This window comes from Harpia harpyja, chromosome Z (assembly GCF_026419915.1).
Source record: "Harpia harpyja isolate bHarHar1 chromosome Z, bHarHar1 primary haplotype, whole genome shotgun sequence".
Lineage (NCBI taxonomy): Eukaryota > Metazoa > Chordata > Aves > Accipitriformes > Accipitridae > Harpia > Harpia harpyja.
The window spans coordinates 2,470,028-2,483,136 of record NC_068969.1 but is presented as its reverse complement, the minus strand read 5'-3'; positions in this window follow the sequence as shown (position 1 = coordinate 2,483,136).

The window sequence follows — 13,109 nt, the reverse complement described above, 5'->3', positions numbered from 1 at the left end:
CATAATGATCTCTGTTACCTTCTGAATTGTGTAAATAGGTTAGGTAGTGTCTGTGAATACGTTCTCTCTTTTTCAACATATTTTCTGTCAGTATTTATGCTGTAATTGCTGCTGCATCTCCTATGTGAAATCTGAAATGTCCTCATGTGAGATTCAAAAAATGAAATGTCCCACTTTCTTCCTTTAATACCATAGGGATTACTTCAGCTCTAGAGTTTGTGTAGAGGTTTTCCAAGTGAAGTCTTATATATCATAGCTTTCTTACTTCCTGAGAACGGTTGCTTTGGCCTTGTAACTCGAGTAAATCTAGAATATATCCTACAAACAAATTTTTGCTATATCTAGAAGGTGGTACTGAAACACAGCCAGCAAAGCTTCAGTTCAAGTGCACATTCCAGTTTCCCAAATACAGATGAAAGTTTTGATATAACATGTTGGAAAAATACAACCAAAATGATCTTTCTGTTAAATTCTAGTACTTTCTCTGCAGTTTAAATTACATGATGTCATGTAATATAAACAACCTGCAAGCAACTTATTTCAAATATCATAATAGTGTGTGATTTAACTTTTGCCTGTTCTATTGCATCTTTATTAAAAGGTGGGCTGGAAGATGTAACTTTTTTGGTGTGTTTTTAGAGTGTGCTAATTGAGCAGTTGGCAGTTAATGAAATCCTGTCATAACAAGAATACCTAGTGTTTACAATGTTCTTCACAATTCCAAACTTAAGTTTTTAAAATTGCAGGTAGATCCTTTTTTACATAATTTTATCATGTTATACTGGAGGAGGTAATGAGTGTGGCAGTTGTCACAATGTCATGATTCTGTCAGTACTCCCCAAACCCTCCTGCAGTTTATTGCCTTGTGAATTTTCAGCTTTGAATTTCCCTGGAACTTTTATCCTCCTCAAGCAAAATGGTGATACGTCTATGGCATAGTAATTTAGTTTATGGATTAATAAGGCTAGGTTAAGAAGACTACTGATTGTAAGCATGGACTGTAAAAATGGTGTTGGGAAAATACAGTGTCATTGACTCAATGTGTTTTCAGCCTAAATTAAAAATATTTTTTCCTCTTCTGACTTATAGTCCCATTTTTTGTTCTGGGAGCAAGCTGGATTTATCACTAGTTTTGCCCCATCACCAGTAATAAAAAAGCTGGGGCTAAATTCAAACTTCAGTAATATTTGTGCCAACTGTTTCTTTTGAATTGCACAGGTGCAACAGGGATTAGAATATGTGAAATAACTTTGCCAGTATGGAACACAGTCCAGATCTTTGCCTTAGTTATGCTGCTTCTGGAGAATTTAGACAAATAAGGAGCAAGAAGATCTTGCATACAAGCATAAAAGGAGAAAAATCTGGTAAGAAAATGCCTTTTTTTCTCCTTTTTTTTTTCTATGGGTAGAATAGTATTTTTGTTTTAATATCATAGACAGCAAATTCAACACAATTTTTTAATCACTGAACAGTAAGTATAAGAATAAAGAGAAATTTTATATTACTCAATTGAGATTGATAGCAATGTGAACTCATTAATGGTCAGGTACACCATCGATCTGTATAAATTATTTGAAATAGAGGTACATATGTAGTTCAAGTCTACACATGATTGGTATGAAAAAGATATCTCTGTAGTTTTGGAATATACTGTGAATCTGCTGAGCACTTGGAATTACTGCCAAGTTCTTCAAAGGCAACTAACAACAGGTAGTAATACTGGATGGAGGTTTTAATTTCTGAAGTGACACCAGTTTCCCACTCAGGTCAGTAAGTCTTTGCTTTATCTTATTTATCATACCAAGAATGTGAAAGATCGAAATGGTTAGTTTGCTAGAAGTGTGTTATACAAGCCTTTGTGTTTTATTTTTATTTAAGCATTTTGAAATTCTTACCAAAATTAATAATATTTTTCAGTATCTTACCAAAATTCATCATCACCATGAGAGTGGCATAATTTAATTCCCCCTTAAATGATTGCAAGGCTTCTTGTTTGCTTTGTGTATATGCCAACAAGGGTCTTAAAATGATCACGGTGCATGCAGCTAGATGGAGGATTGATTTTTATACCTGAATGTACTTGGAAAAAGGCACAGCTGAAGTACGCAGCTGTGTACCTATCAAAAGAAACATGCAATGTGTGAGAACACGGGCCAGAGACCTGGCTTCAGATCTCCATTAGTGTATCTTTTGCTTTCTCTGACTCTTTGATGAGAGCTCAGCACTAAAGCAAATGTCTGCCTTTCCAACTCTAATGGTGGTTTTTGCTGATTTAAATAGCATGCTCATTTTGCTCAACTGTCTCAGTTTCTGTATTTCCTGATACTTATTTCTACTCTTCTCAAAGGTTTTGATGTGGAAAGAGTCAATGGAATGAATTTCTGTGTTTGAAGTTAAGATGTAATCAAATACATGGTTAAATTTGGCCCTAAAAGCTAGTGAATCCTTTTGTATATTTCCATGGGATACATTATTAAATCTGAATTTGACCAGTGTTGTTACATTACCATTATACTTCAAAGGTATTTAAGTATAATATTATAGGTTTTGCCAAATTCTGTATACAAAATTTTGACAACCCAAATCCCCCACCTGGTATTTGATGGCCTCTGATGCAGGGAGATGTCATGTACTTCCTCTAACTGTTTACATGTGTTATCTCTGTGTTGGGAAATATAAGTTTAAGTACTTTATTTGCCAAATTTAGGCTATATTGTAAAGAAATCCTCACTGAAATAAAGAGAACCAAAATATACGTATTAGTTAAGGTTAATAAATGTGTTAGTTACATTCATTGTCATGATAGATACAGCTAATATGAAAGTTAGGTTCTTCTGTCAGCCCTTTCAATCTTTTGATGTTGCAGTTCTTACTGTCACTAGTAGCAGAGATCATTTTCAATGCAGATGTGGCAATTCAGTCTTTGTGGCTTTATTGCTACCTTTGCAGGTTCAGATTCGTATGTGGTACAGTGTCAGACTTGGAAAGATAGATGTATACATGAATATAGCTACATCACACAGTTCAGTTAAATTTAATGAGACTGGCAAGCTGTCAGCTCTTGTGTAAAGTATGTAAAGAGCATAAACTGTGCTCCTCTGCTGAATAAATTAAGTTTTTGTTTATTGTTTTATAGTAATTTATTTATTATATACTTGAGCTTCATATTACCTCTACAGCAGTAAACTATCTCAAATGTGTGTGTGGGGGGGAAGGTACATGTGGGATGTGCTTGGTCCTTTATTATGATATGAAGAGGAGTAGCCAATGCTCCAAAGAGATTCATTCCTGGATGTTTGCTTCTTTTTTTTTCTTTTTGATATTTTATTGTAAATATATGAAACTGTTAAAATATTGAGACCCACTTGGTCATGCTGAATAGTGCTGCAAAAAAAACCCAGAACAAAACAAAACAGTTTCTGTTTTAATATGGTAACTAGGACAAAACGAAGTACCTATATCTGTCTTGTGAAGACGTATTTACAGTCTATGAATAAATAGTGACAAACAAAAAAAAAGAAAATAACCCCAAAGAAAGTGAAAACAAAATAATGTCACATTTGCACTAATCTCTGCTTCACAAGTTGTGAGCCTTTTTAAACGAACAATTGAGGGCCATATTCTTTACAGGAGATACGGGAGGTGAAGCACTGCTACAGCTTCCAGGGCCACAGCACTCTTACTGCTGCCATTGCCATGTAAACTAGTCTATAGTCTTGAAACCGTAGTTAAGGACCTTAGAAAATCATGGCATTTACTGAAAAAGTGTTGAAACTGGAATTTCCCAGACTAGCCTAAAGTTCCCTCAGGTTATGCAAAAAAAGGTGGGCTTTTTCACCCATGATAATAACAAATAAAATAAACCAACTATTTTGAACACAAGCAGGAAAATGGAGAGTAATCGGCTCTCACTTCTTTTCTCCAGGCATTCATGTTAGTTTGCCTAAGATCCTGCACTTGGATTCTCACTGATAACTCTTTGCCTATTAAATAGACCGTATCCCACTAAGTTGGCGGGACTTATTTGGCGGTAAGGATTTGTTTGTGTTGATGAGGAGGCAAGCTGGGGGCCTTAGAATTGGTGTGTCTTGACATGGCTTCTGCAGCAGTGTGCACTCAGCCAGCACTTGCATAAAACTTTCAGTTCCTTGGCTGGAAGTTGCTGTAAATGTGAAATTACCATCTGTAATATAAATGTATTGTTTTCCCTCACAAAGTTCTTGAAAGTGCATTGACCTGAAGCTAGCTAACTGCTTAAGTAAAAAATGTTAAGAATCTCTACCCCAAGAAGCTGCTCAAGAAAAATCATACTGTGTATTCTTACACAAAACAGAACAACAGATCATAATTTCTAAATTTGAAAATATATCTAAAAAAATTTCTCTTACTTTATTGAAGATAGCTAACAGATTGCCACAGATTTTTAAATTTTATTTTCATTTTGGATTCATTTTGTTGAGGTTTTAGTCTTCTTTTTTGAAACTATCTCAGAAAGATCTGTCTCAAACTTTCAGAAACAGAGGAGGAATGGTAGGGAAAAAAACCCAGAAAGTGCTGTTTGCTTTTATTTTATTATATTGTTTTAGTTACTTAATTTAAAAATTTTTTCTTCTTTATTTTATTGCACTTTGATAGGATGAAGCTACAGTACCTTTGTGGCCAGTCAAAATTTTAATTTACATTAAAGTTCATCATGACTTTGGGAGAAAAGAAGAAACAAAACCTATGTCAAGTTTTAGTACAAAGGTTGAGCTGTGTCTTTGGGAGTTGTAGTAGCAAAAAGTTCAAGGCAGGTCTAAAAATGATTAATCACAGTGAAGAAAGTAAATGGAAATTGTATTGTCCAGTGTCCAAAGGTATAGTAACCTTAGGTTTCTGTCAATAGAAAACAATTTATGTCTTGCAACTTCTGACACTTTGTGACAGAAGACCTGTATTAAGACTCTAGAAAGAGCTAACAGTAACTGGTAGCTCGTTTGGAAAATCACTCTATCACATCTCATTACTGAGGTCTTGGTATGATAGGGTGACAAGCTTCAAGGAATTTTTCTCACTGGCAGTTTTCAGCAGCCACTAGGTGACAATGTTGATCCAGTTTCAGAGCTGGCTGTCTGACAAAGCTGTTAGTAAAGTTAAAGGAATCACTTCAGGGGCTCTGAGGTTCTGTTATGCACAGTTTGTGTTCTTTTATGGACTGCAGCTGCCCTTTTCCTTCAGGTTGTAATTGCTGCTATTTTAGTTTTAGTCTTTCTGATAATTCAGCTTTTGGTATGCATATCTGCAAATTAAGTTATTGGTTTTTGCAGTTGCCTTGCAAACTCAAGGAAGTCAAACATTTACTTCCTTCTAAGTGCTCTACTGTCTTGAAGGCAACCTTTTATGATGTGGCAATTGCCACGTTCTTCCAGTAGTTTGTACTACTACTGATAGGAATGGGTTGCAAAGGTAGATTTTTATAGTGATGTGTCAGGTTCCATAGTCCTTCTCCGTGGTCATAAGAGGCAATATATGAATCCTAGCCCAAAAATCAGTTATTAATATCAGAGGCAAAAACCTTCTGACCCCTAAAGAGGCGACAAGAAAAAATGATTCAAGGAGGAAAAGGGAGCCTGTAGTCCATCCCTGCTGACACTTCCTTCCCTATAGATCAAGGCCATTTAAGAAAGGGCTTTGTGTGTTGGTTTTTTTTTTTTTTTGTGACTGAGATGAATGCTCTGGATTTCCTTAACCCTATTTCTTAATACTCCTTAGAGGGAAGAGGCCTTGATCCACTTTTCCCCAAGACTGTACTCGGGTAAAACAGTGCCATTCAATAATTATAGGTTGTTAAAGGACTGGATGCTTGATGGTCAAACAAGAAAGTCAGAAGTAAAGCCAAATGAAATATGAATGAACTTCTGTCAGGTACCTCAGATTTATTTTGCCTAAAATGAACTTGCCATGTCAGTCAGTCAGTAGCTGTGTGCCTGTTAAAGTGACATCAGTGCTGCTGCCCATGGGCAATCGTTTGGATAAACTGAGAATATGCCGCTGGGGAAGGCATTCTGAGAGGGTACATAAGGGAGCAAATTGCCCCTGGGAAGGAATTCAGTATAAATAGCAGCCATGCGGCCATTATGCAACTAAAGCAATTTGTTGTCACACACCCATTATTGAGTGTAATCTAAATTTAATTGGAGTCAACGTAATAGCAAAGTATTTACATGGGTTCTAGCAACAGACTCTAAGCACTTTTGAAAATTGGTCTGTGTAGTGCTCTGAAGAGAAAAAGCATTAAGATAAGCAGCATTACTAAGATAAACTTAGCATTAGTAAGCATTACGATAAACTTAGCACTATCAAAGGAATCATTAGATAGGAATTGTTAGTTTTTCAGTGTAGTCATTTTACCTGTTGGCAGGTAAAAGTAAAATTGTGTAATTCAGGTATAAATCATAACATACAAGTGTGTGGACCTTAACAGTCCAAGAAAAACAGCGGTTTTGTGAAGCCTCAAATTCTGTTTTAATAATTCCCAAAACAGTGCAGTATGAGAATGTGTGTATCTCGGCTAATTAGTTTACCTTAAAGAATACAAGCATGGTATTACAATACAAGCTTAGACCAATTAAACAAGCTTGTCTCACTGCTACTGTACATATATTTTTTACGTTCAGTTAGTATTTAGTTCTTACAGTATATGTTTACTAGTTCAATAAGAAAAGAAATTTCCTATTCACCTGAGGGAGTTCTTATTTGTTACTAGCCCTGTTAGGCTATGAATATTCTTGGTCTTTTGCTGTCTGAAACTTTTTATTGGATGAATTATTCTAGCAGCTATTAATGCAGTTCCACATCTGGTCAGCACAAGCAGTAGCTGTGCAACTAAGGTAGAAGATGACTGTCATTATGTGACATATATCTTATGAAATAGCTGGGGTTTAACTTAACAGAAAAAATATTTTACTTTGTATTACTCATTTTCTGCATACTTAAATACTTTGATTTGGGGCTAAGGCCTGGACACTAAATCTGAATCCGTTTATGCATAGCTGCTTGGCAAAATGGTAAATACAATAGAAGCTCATTAACTTTGCAATGTATTTTATTACTAAGAACAAAGCTGTACTTACTCTGTAGTATGAATTTAGTATGAACTAATTTTATGTAGTTTGCCAAACAAGCCTTAGGATAGGCAAGGTTTACAGTCAAAATCCTCTCAGGTTAGATATGAATGTGAGACTGTGGAGATACGTTACTGCAAATTCAGAACTACTTCTAACAATTACTTACATTTAAGAGAAGACCCTCAGAACAGTAAAATGCCGTGTATCCATCTCATGGAGCTTCTGGGGAGGACTGGACTGATACTCAAAGCATGTGAGTTACTCTAAGGTGAAAGAGAAAACTGTTTTCAGATTGCTTCCTCCTTGCTTTGCAGGGGAAAAAAAAGGTGTTGAGTACACTTAGGTCGCATTCATTTAACCTTCATCTGCAGAATGTGGCATTGGAAACACATGAGAAATGTATATTCTCGAAATAGCAACATCCTTAGGACGTGGAGGTGTTGCCGAAATCCGGAATAAAACTCCTTAACAGCAATGAGAAGTTAAGAAGCAGGCACTCCTTTATTGCAGCGCTGGGCACACGGGGGATCGCTCCACCTATCATGTGCATCTGTCTGGTTTAACTATGCAGGTTAAATGCACACCTGTTATACATATTCACTAGATTTCTGAAAAATGTTATACATAATCATTAGTTTTCCGGGAAACTATTAACATATGTAAATGTCCTTTACGAAAGCGCAGTGAAGGTCTCTGGTGGTCTTCAGAAGCCCTCTGGTGGTCTTCCATAGCCTTCCTCACTTGTCCGCTTCTTGACCTCTCAGGTGATTCTGCGCAGTACGATTCTCACCATCATCTATATTAGTTTACATAAAAATGCATACTATGTCTATTCTTAAATTTAACCTTTCTAATAATTGGTCCTTCAGTCACACCATCTTATTAATATTCTTATGTTAAAACAATCATTGGTTAATCTCACTTAACTCTACTGATTGGAATCCTCGATAATTAGATCGAGGTGGGAAGGGTAAGGGGTTTCCAGGCAGCAAACTGGTGTCCATAACGGTTTCCCTAGTTTCCTAAAACAAAACACTACAAACCAACCAATCTTTGTCAAAGTTTCTGTGGTTAACTGATTTTAGACAATACTTGAATTCTTATAGTCACACATAGTACATTTTCTAAAGTTCCTAAGTTCCTATGACTACATTTCAAACTTAACACTCCCCTACCTATGCTTCACAATTTTCTAATTCTTAATCAAACCAAACTCTTTTATATAATTAGATTTTAATTTCTTTATCAAAATATTTTCAACAGAGGGGAGAGAGAATCAAACAAATTCAGTGAATCCACAGCATGTGGAATGTATTTTTTACTGTAAATATGTAATTTTACTATAAATAAGCATCACTTCTAAAATAACTTACATCACAGACATGCACTTGCTCTTCTCTTTTGCAAGCACTCATGCCAAATCAGAAAGATATGAGCTGGCTCCATTCTCAAAGCCGTGTAGTTACATACACTATTGTGGTGCTGAGCCCAAAATAATCAGCCCTTCCTATCAGTGTCACTTGTAGCAATGCTGCTGGCAGTTGTCCAGCCACCTGTCCTCTGAGTGCAGGAGAAAGGTGTGTATTTTTCATTAAAAAAAAAGGACAAAGAAAAAAAAAAAGAAGGCATATCAACTGCCCATGGAAATACCACTGTTTCCTCTGCTTGCTTTCCTGCTTAGCTCCACCCTTCACATCCAGGGTGCTCTGTCCTTTGTGCATTTCCTCCCCAGGTTTCGCTGCTCTTGCTGTGGCTTCTGAGGAGCACCAGTGACCTGACCAGGCTACTGCTGCCCAAGTGGAAATTGTACTATTGTTTTCTTTCTCATATTCTTTCTGAGTTTTTTTCTTGTTGCCTGCAGTCTTGTAAATTAGCAAAAATGCTTTAACTCTTAAGTACTAGTCTATGTCTAGTGAAGAAAACAGTATTTGTAGCTAACTTCAGAAGACAGATCCAGAGTGGCTGCATTCAGAGGAATGGCATTAGTGATGCAGAGCCAAACTGCTGTGTCTCAGTAACTGCATAGCAGTATTACAGTTTGACTCCACTAATGCACAGGAGCAGTTGTTTTTGACAGAGTGGTTATGCCTTTCAGCCTACTCTGACCTGAGACGTGGTAATTTTTAGGAAATGAGCTTTTTTGTGTTCTATATAGCTCCAAAGCTGATTGTTAGCACATTCATCATAATAATTACCTTCTATTAATAATATTATGGCCCTTTAGCACAACGGAGAATAGTATTGCGTGGTGTGCAAGCCTCATGTGAAGGTTGTACACAACAATTCAGATGAAAGCTGTAAACACTTCAGAAGGAATTTATCCTCAATGTAATTCCATTGGGCTTTCAGGATCACCCCAGACAGAGTGATATCATCGGTAGCTCAGAGAGATTCAGGTGACTATAACGTACTATTAATATGTTAAAACCAGAGGACGTTTTAAAAGTCCTAAAATGCTAGACTTGGACACTGTAGTTCTCTCTTCAACAAAAAGCTGGATAACGCGCTTACACCCAGCCTAGCTGTGAAATGTTTGTCCCATGATGGACTGAAGGGTTGTCTCTTCCTTTGCTCCATCTTGATGACCTGTTAGTGCCATAAGGCAGGGGGATGGTTCTGAGTTTTGTGATGGAGTTTTTACTCCGTCACACCCATAATGTGATGGAGTAAAATAATCACATTATTTTATATGAAACACTAACCATTTATTGTTCATTTATTCACTCATAATTATATTAATCAGCAGTGAATATAATTATATCCAAGTCATGAGTGAGAGATTAGAGGATTTTTAGTCTATTACATGACAGATCTATGTAAACTATCCTGTTGCATGCCAAGACCTCTTCCTTACTGGTTTACTGTAGTGAACATGAGTCATGTAAATAAATATGCAACTTTGAAGAAAGGAGTTGTGTCAATAGATAATCTGGTAGTCTGCAATTAAATTTACTGCTCAAAGATGTTTGTAAATAAATGAAAATGGAAAAAGAAGAACTAGATACATTTTTTTTTGTATAATGATATCATTAGAAAAGTTGTTCTATTCCATTTCCAGAACCTGCATTAAGGATCTTCAGCCAAAACCCATGCAATGTACAAATTTTATTCTAAAATTCATTAGTTTTCCACTGAGATACTTTTTTTTTTTGCCAGATTTTGAAACAGTAGGGAATTTAAAATAAGGCTACAGTGCAGACTGGTTTTCTTTTCTAGCTTTACCAAAAATAACTGCAAACAGCTTAATGATATACCTAATGAAAACAGGTTTCTCCTTTTTGGAGTGGATGTAGGGGCAGGCACCGAAGGATAATAATCTACTCTGTCCAAGAGTATTTGTGGCTCATTGTTTTGATGATGGTCTTTGTGATAACAAATAAACAGTAAGGGCAAAAAGGGAGTATGAAAAATTTCAACCATTAGACAGCACTAGAGGGTGTAAAGGTTAGTTTCTTCAGAATTGACTGTAAGTCATCATAAGGGGTAATATTACCCAGGGAAGTGGTTTAAGTATACCTGTTAGTACAACCAAATACTGAATGTTACATGCCATGTAATCAGACCATGTTACCAGTAATCTAGTACTCCAGTGTTATGAGAATCCAATATTCATATTACTTCAATTGCACATATATATCCTGTATGTAAATACGTTCTTTTTTCTTTCACTTTTCATCAGAGGGCCATGTGAGACACTTAAGCCTTTGTGAAGAAGCCTGAGCAGCCTGCTGTAGATAGAGAACAGATTGTAATATTATTTTTTTTTAAGCAAAACTGGTCATTTTCACCTCTCTGTTTCATGCTGACGTCCTACATTTTGTGTCCTTTAATAAGTGTCCTGTATGTTTGTAGCCACCATTTATTACACTCAGATTTCAGGCACTAGTCACTTAAGTATATTGCACTTGCTTTAGTGGGAGTTATTCGGCTGTTCTAAAGATTTTTTTTCCCAGTTGATTTATTGAATTAATGGAAAAGTGAAAAAAAAAATCCAAATACATTAGAAACCAACTGCCAAAAGGTGAAACACGAACACATGACAATGCTTGTCATGGATGCAAGATGCTATGATGTTGACGCGGAAGTCACGGACACTGCACACAATCAATATGATCAAGCAGATGCCCCCTTATTGCCAAGATAGCTCGGTTTATATGTTCATTCTAGTTACTGTTCACGCATAAGCAAATTAGAGATTGGTTAGCATGAGCTGTCCACGCGCCTAGTTACACCTAATGATTGGTTATATCAACACTGTACACGCGCATAAACATAAGGCATAATTGGTTGTATTAACTAAAACATGCGAAACTTGTCTCAGGCTAATTGGTCAAGATAAGCTGTGGAATTGAGGTTCTTTGCCAAGTTCCCTTTATCGTGGAATGCGCACCTGTGTTCTTCTAATTGGCATCTTTCTTTTTTTGTCTTCTTGTTTATTCTGTTCAAGGCCTTCTAAAGGCATCTGGAATGCTCTTACTACCGTTAGCTAAATATGTGTCCACTAGCAAAGCGTCCTTGAAGCCTGCTGCCTACAAAACATCCTTGGCTCACAAATTGATCAATTCTATCGAGTCTGGATTGTTCACTATGTGCCCATTACTTTCCAAGTATCCCACACTATGATACCAAGTTTGGGGGAACTGGGAAACTTGGAAGTCAAATGTGGTAAGACCTGTTGAAATAAAATGTCTGCATGTTTCAGCTGTGAATGGGCCTTACATGTTCCAAAACCAGGAAGAGTCTGCCACTGCCTTGAGTAGCATTTGAAGTAGGTTAGGTGTGGGATGGAATTGTAAGGTCACAACAAAGTGCCTAGTTTCTAAGCCTCCCTTTATGTTTATTCAGAGAAGCATTGGTAGCTATCTTCTAAACAATGCTGTACATTTATTAGTGTCAAATGGGGGAAAAAAAAAAAAAGTGGCAAACTTCTCTGATGCGTGAATTCAGACAATGGATCTGGAATAAACTCCAACTGTAGATGCTAGATAGAAAGAAAGCATTAAGCTAAACAGAAGTTGTTCAGATTAAGCAATGCTTTTTGCTACAATGTTAAGAAAATCTTGAGCATTTCAAGAAAAAAAGGTGACTCACCTACCATCCTGTTTAATAAATGAAGCCTGCAAATATTTTCCACATTAATTGAATTGCAGTTTACACAGAATTGCAGTTTACACAAATCTACTCTGTGTATTACAGTGAACTGTTTAAAAATATTTTTTTGTTCTTGCTCAATAATTCTGAGTATGATTACTTGTCTTCCTAAATATTGAACCAAAATTCAGAACTTTTAGTTGAAATTAATCCCAGCAGTTATACCTATGTTACCAAAGAATGTGAAAACAGATATATTCACTAGTTTGCACTCTTGCAGGCATCATATAGTAACACTTTCTGAGATCTTTACAAACTCCTTTGGGAATGATGTCTGCATGTTTCATGTAGATAGCTGACGTATTTTCCTGTCTTTGCATGTTGTTAGCAACTGCAGCATTATTTATGCAATTTGATGGAGTATGTGGCTTAAGCGTGACATAGTGGCCTTGCCAGATAAACAGTTGAATGTTGCTCTTGAACCTTCAGTTAGCAGTTCCAGCTTTCCCTTTTTCAGAGTTTTTTTTCAGATAAAAGCCAAATGGATCAGAAATTATAAATACAATGCTGTATTAGTGGAATGTGAAATACTGCCATGGAAGAGATTCCCTCTTCTTTCCTCTTATGAGGTCAGAAAACATGTTCTCTCAATTTTTTTTTTTTTTTTCCTGTATTCTGTGCATCTTATTTAATGTGTTGGCTGGTAAAAGCAGAAATGTTTGCTAATTGCTCGGTTTTTTATGTTTGTATAATTAAAGCTATACAGTAAAGCAATTTTATGCATATCTAGCTTTATAGGCACAAAAGAGAGCGATAAGCTTTTAGTGTTAGTGATTTAATTTATTTTGGGGAAACAAGAAATATCATTTAGGAAACTCTCCATGAGAGACTGCAGAGTGCATTTCTTCTGTA